This window comes from Chiloscyllium plagiosum, unplaced genomic scaffold, assembly GCF_037043375.1.
Source record: "Chiloscyllium plagiosum isolate Xiang-an unplaced genomic scaffold, Cpla_swu_hap1 HiC_scaffold_12, whole genome shotgun sequence".
NCBI classification, from domain to species: Eukaryota; Metazoa; Chordata; class Chondrichthyes; order Orectolobiformes; family Hemiscylliidae; genus Chiloscyllium; species Chiloscyllium plagiosum.
The window spans coordinates 74,727,306-74,733,863 of NW_028270150.1; positions in this window are offsets into that span (position 1 = coordinate 74,727,306).

A 6,558-nucleotide genomic window follows, 5' to 3' on the forward strand; every position below is an offset into this window, starting at 1 on the left:
TGAGGCCGTCTTGATGGTCCGGGCGCCATAGAGATGTGACAGCGCGGGTGGAGCGACTCCGGTTAAAGGTCGCCTGGTTGGAGAAGAAAGCCCGGCGTGTCGCGGGTGATAGTCCTGAGCTGAGCCCGGAGCGGGAGGTTTGATCGGGAACTGCAGCAGCCCCTGATGCACTGTGTGGGCCTGTCCCCCCCGCTCCCGCCGCCCCCGTCCCCCCCGTCCCCCCCGTCCCCCCCGTCCCCCCCGTCCCCGGGCGGTCCCCCCCCGTCCCCGTCCCCATCCCCCTGTGCCCCCGGCTAACAACACCCAATCCCAGGGAAACGCTGCGCTCCAAATGCCAAACACATCCTGGCTAATTGATTGCTAACAACAGCTGCCTCTAACACACGGTGACACAGTGGTTAGCACTGCTGCCTCGCAGCGCCTGAGACCCGGGTTCAATTCCCGACTCAGGCGACTGACTGTGTGGAGTTTGCACGTTCTCCCCGTGTCTGCGTGGGTTTCCTCCGGGTGCTCCGGTTTCCTCCCACAGTCACAAAGATGTGCAGGTCAGGTGAATTGGCCATGCTAAATTGCCCGTAGTGTTAGGTAAGGGGTAAATGTAGGGGCATGGGTGGGTTACGCTTCAGAGGGTCGGTGTGGACTTGTTGGGCAGAAGGGCCTGTTTCCACACTGTAATCTAATCTAACCTAATCTAATCTAAACTGGTGAAACGTCCCAGTCTGCTTCATAAAATGCATTTCATTCAATTCAGTCACAAACAGGAGAGAGGTTTTCAGGTGGATTTCCAGCGTTGCGGACCCCGCGCAGTCGTTACTCCCACTTTTGGAGGAGCCGGTGATGAACTGGGGTGTACAAAGTCAAAAATCACACAACACCAGGTTATAGTCCAACAGGTTTATTTGGAAGCACTAACTAGCTTTTGGAGCACTGCACCTTCACCACCTGATGAAGGAGCGTCGCTCCGAAAGTTAGTGCTTCCAATTAAATCTGTTGGACTATAACCTGGTGTTGTGTGATTTTTAACATTACTCCCACTGGCAGGGCCAGTTAAAAGTCTGAGGATGTTCAAAAGACCAGAATTGACGAGCGTAAATATCCCAGAGAGTTGTGGGGCTGGGGGAAGATTTCAGAGATGGAGGAGGAAGACCAAGCAAGGATTTGAATGGGAGGAAGGCAAGTAAAATTAGGATCAAAAACGAAAACAGAAATTTCTGGAAAAGCTCAGAATGGTCACTCGACCCGAAATGTTGACTGATTTCTCTCCACGGATTCTGCCAGACCTGCTGAGCGTTTCCTGCAATTTCTGTTTTTGTTTCTGATTTACAGCATTTGCAATTCTTTTGATTTTTGTCCCAAATTAGGATGTTGCTTAACCAGGATCCATGTATGACAGCAATTACAGGGACAATAGTAGACAAGACCTGATGCTGAGACAGTGACGTTCAATCTAGTTTTATAGCCTACAGTCTTATTTTCAGCTGGTCTGGCTCATCTACTAACAGATGTTCAGTTTTTAAATTTTTGAAATGTCTCTAAACCCCACAATTGTTGACAAAAACAGAAATTGCAGGCAAAACCAGCAGCATCTGCCGCTGCAGTTCTGATAAAGATTCATCAGACTCGAAACATTTACTTTCTTCCCATGGATGCTGCTAAGTTTTGTCAGCAATTTCTGTTTTTGTTTTGGATCTCCAGTATCTGCAGTTCTGTTTTATTTTACCCCCAATTGTTCACATGCATTGGAGAATATGATATCCTGCCATAGCTTGTGAGCTTGGCATATATGGTTTGCAACATAACGAATAAACTCACAGCCTACTCTTGTTGGATGCTGGAGCCACAGAAGTCCAGAACTGCCATACCACTGTTTAAAGGAATTCATGTGTGACTTTTCAGACAGGTGCTTTTGCTACTGTGTAATTACTGGAAGTACAGTGTAACATAGGAAAAGCTGTCACAAATTGTTGAAATTAAAAGTGACTGTAATCTCTCAACCAAAGCTCTTTCACCTCAGCTATTCAAAGACAACTTTTACTTTATCTCAGCAGAAACAATATGGTTACAGTTATTTTAAAAAAAGTGAACATGGCAAGACCATCACTTGAAGCCTCAATTTCTATGCCTCATGATTGTTCCAACTTAGAATCAACTTAGAATATGATTCTAAGAATCATAGTGCAGATAGAGGACATTCAGCTCATCAAGTTTCACTGACCTCCAAAGAGCATCCTACCCTATAATCTCACGTTCCCCATTGCTAATCCACCTAGCCTGCACATCCCTGAACACTACAAGGCAATTTAGTATGGCCAATCCACCAACCTGCACATTATGCAACAGTGGGAGGAAACCAGAGCACTTGGAAGAAGCCCAGATATGGGGAGAATGTACAGATTTCACACAGTTACCCAAGGCTGGAATTGAACCCAGGTTGCTGGTTCTCTGAGGCAACACTGCTAACTACTGTGCCACCATGTTGCCTTGTACTGATTAGAGCTGATTACATTTCCAATGTCTAATAATTCTTTTAACATTGGTAAGGAAAATAGAGGCAAAAAAACCCTGCAGATGCTGGATCCAAAGTAGACAAGCAGGATGGTGGAAGAGCACAGCGAGCCAGGCAGCAGCAGGAGATGGAGAAGTCAACATTTCGGGTGTAACCCTTCTTCAGGAACTACCTGAAATGTTGACCTCTCCACCTGATTCTGCCTGATGTGCTGTGGTCTTCCAGCCTCCTGCTCGTCTACCTGGGTCAGGGAAGTAATCAATGACGCACAAGGAGAAGACACCTCACTATATTCTTCTCCTTGAGCAGAGAGAAGCAGGGGAGGTGTACTTGTGACTTTGCAAGGGTAGCAGGATTACCATTGGTGTAGGAAGTCAGAGACCACTTACATTGTTTTGTGAGTGTCACATCAAATAGGGAGCTGAACTGAATGCAAAATGAGTTACACTCCCTTTATGTGTAGTTGGAATGTGACAATGCACAGTACAGCATGTTGTTTAATTGGTACCTCTTCTAGCAGCAGTCATGGTGCTTTTATCCTGCTTTGATCAGACATTCTAAACACCAAGGTGAACCTGAGGATGACTACTGTACTTAGTAAAAACAATGACTGCAGATGCTGGAAACCAGATTCTGGATCAGTGGTGCTGGAAGAGCACAGCAATTCAGGCAGCATCTGAGGACAGGCAAAATCGACGTTTCGGGCAAAAGCCCTTCATCAGGAATAAAGGCAGAGAGCCTGAAAGCGTGGAGAGATAAGCTAGAGGAGGGTGGGGGTGGGGATAGAGTAGCATAGAGTACAATAGGTCAGTGGGGGAGGAGATGAAGGTGATAGGTCAGGGAGGAGAGGGTGGAGTGAATAGGTGGAAAAGGAGCTGGGCAGGTCGGACAAGTCAGGGGATCGTGTTGCTGGAGGTTAGAAACTAGGATGAGATGGGGGAAGGGGAAGTGAGGAAACTGTTGAAATCCACATTGATCCCCTGGGGTTGAAGTGTTCCAAGGCGGAAGATGAGGCGTTCTTCCTCCAGGCGTCTGGTGGTGAGGGAGCGGCGGTGGAGGAGGCCCAGGGCCTCCATGTCCTCGGCAGAGTGGGAGGGGGAGTTGAAATGTTGAGCCACGGGGCGATTTGGTTGATTGGTGCGGGTGTCTCGGAGATGTTCCCTAAAGCGCTCTGCTAGGAGGCGCCCAGTCTCCCCAATGTAGAGGAGACCGCATCGGGAGCAACGGATACAATAAATGATATTAGTGGATGTGCAGGTAAAACTTTGATGGATGTGGAAGGCTCCTTTAGGGCCTTGGATGGAGGTGAGGGAGAAGGTGTGGGCACAGGTTTTACAGTTCCTGCGGTGGCAGGGGAAAGTGCCAGGATGGGAGGGTGGGTCGTAGGGGGGGCGTGGACCTGACCAGGTAGTCACGGAGGGAATGGTCTTTGTGGAAGGCGGAGAGGGGTGGGGAGGGAAATATATCCCTGGTGGTGGGGTCTGTTTGGAGGTGGCGGAAATGTCGGCGGATGATTTGGTTTATGCGAAGGTTGGTAGGGTGGAAGGTGAGCACCAGGGGCGTTCTGTCCTTGTTGCGGTTGGAGGGGTTGGGTCTGAGGGCGGAGGTGCGGGATGTGGACGAGATGCGTTGGAGGGCATCTTTAACCACGTGGGAAGGGAAATTGCGGTCTCTAAAGAAGGAGGCCATCTGGTGTGTTCTATGGTGGAACTGCTCCTCCTGGGAGCAGATACGGCGGATGCGGAGGAATTGGGAATACGGGATGGCATTTTTGCAAGAGGTAGGGTGGGAAGAGGTGTAATCCAGGTAGCTGTGGGAGTCGGTGGGTTTGTAGAAAATGTCAGTGTCAAGTCGGTCGTCACTGATGGAGATGGAGATGGAGAGGTCCAGGAAGGGGAGGGAGGTGTCAGAGATGGTCCAGGTAAATTGAAGGTCAGGGTGGAATGTGTTGGTGAAGTTGATGAATTGCTCAACCTCCTCGCGGGAGCACGAGGTGGCGCCAATGCAGTCATCAATGTAGCGGAGGAAGAGGTGGGGAGTGGTGCCGGTGAAATTACGGAAGATCAACTGCTCTACGTAGCCAACAAAGAGACAGCCATAGCTGGGGCCCATACGTGTGCCCATGGCTACCCCTTTGGTCTGGAGGAAGTGGGAGGATTCAAAGGAGAAATTGTTAAGGGTGAGGACCAGTTCGGCCAAACGAATGAGAGTGTCGGTGGAGGGGTACTGTTGGGAACGTCTGGAGAGGAAAAAACGGAGGGCTTGGAGGCCCTGGTCATGGCGGATGGAGGTGTAGAGGGATTGGATATCCATGGTGAAGATGAGGCGTTGGGGGCCGGGGAAACGGAAGTCTTGGAGGAGGTGGAGGGCGTGGGTGGTGTCTCGAACGTATGTGGGGAGTTCCTGGACTAGGGGGAATAGGACAGTGTCGAGGTAGGTAGAGATGAGTTCAATGGGGCAGGAGCATGCTGAGACAATGGGTCGGCCAGGGTGGTCAGGCTTGTGGATCTTGGGAAGGAGGTAGAACTGGGCAGTGCGGGGTTCCCGGACTATGAGGTTGGAAGCTGTGGGTGGGAGATCTCCTGAGGTGATGAAGTTCTGTATGGTCTGGGAGATGATGGTTTGGTGATGGGGGGTGGGGTCATGGTCAAGGGGGCGGTAGGAAGAGGTGTCCTTGAGTTGGTGTTTGGCTTCAGCGATGTAGAGGTCAGTGCGCCAGACTACCACTGCGCCCCCTTTGTCCGCTGGCTTGATGGTGAGGTCAGGATTGGAGCAGAGGGATTGGAGGGCTGCGCGTTGTGAGGATGAGAGGTTCGAGTGGGGGAGGGGGGTCGACAGGTTGAGGCGGTTAATGTTCCGGCAGCAGTTGGAAATGAAGAGGTCGAGGGTAGGTAATAGGCCAGCGCGGGGTGTCCAGGTGGATGCAGTGTGTTGGAGGTGGGCGAAGGGGTCCTCGGAAGGTGGGCGGGAGTCCTGATTGTGAAAGTAAGCTCGGAGGCGGAGGCGACGGAAGAATTGTTCGATGTCACGGCGTGTATTAAATTCATTGATGCGTGGACGGAGGGGGACGAAGGTGAGTCGTTTGCTGAGGACTGATCGTTCGTCCTCAGTGAGGGGGACTTGGTGGCAAGGGTTAACCTTTTGACATATGGCTCATGACATATCTCTACCTGCCCACAAGGGGGCAGTGTTCATGCAATGAGAACCATGCTGCAGCGTGATTCAGGATAATAAAAAAAGATATAAGGGGAAGGTGAGGTGGGTACCTTCATTTTAAAGTTGTACAAATACGACATGGCAGGGGGTGTGGAATACAGTTACAAGAAACTTTATTAAACTAATTTAATGCTTTAATCCGCAAGTAGTAAAGATACATAGAATCCTGGCACAAAACTGATTAATGATGGTAGTATTGGTTTGGAACTTTCGGAGAAATTCTGCTATGAAGCAACTTAATGTAACTATTTGATACAAGTAGTTGTCTAAATCAGAATGATATAAACTATAGACTGTAGTATAAGTGAGCACAAAATGAAATATGTATAACTGTGATAAAGTTTAAAAATGTGAAATCTTGTCAGGTAATCATTTTTGTTGGTTGTTCCGAAAATCCAGACTTGATGGAACTGGCAGCAATGGAAATTGGCTAATAAACCTGAATAACTGACCTCATTTATATGAAGAATGGTACTGAAATGAGCTGATGGAGGATTCCTTTGAGGCTTGAAACTGTAGCTCACTCCAGTCATCATCCTCAGATTAAAAATTATATCTCTTAAAATTTGTCAATCTTTACAGGGTTCGTAGCAACACCTATATTGTATTAAAAAATTAAAATAAAGTGAAATGTATTAGTCGATTATGTGTCCATTCTGGAAATTTATTATGTCTTCCTGCATTTTTTTGCGAATCTTCTTAAACGTTGAATTTAGAAAGAGCATTTTGATTCCTAAAATCATATCAATTCTGCATCTCTCAAATTTCAAATTTTTAACTTAAGTTGTGAACAGCAGTGTTCCCAACATTGATCATGTGGGACTCCACTCTCCATG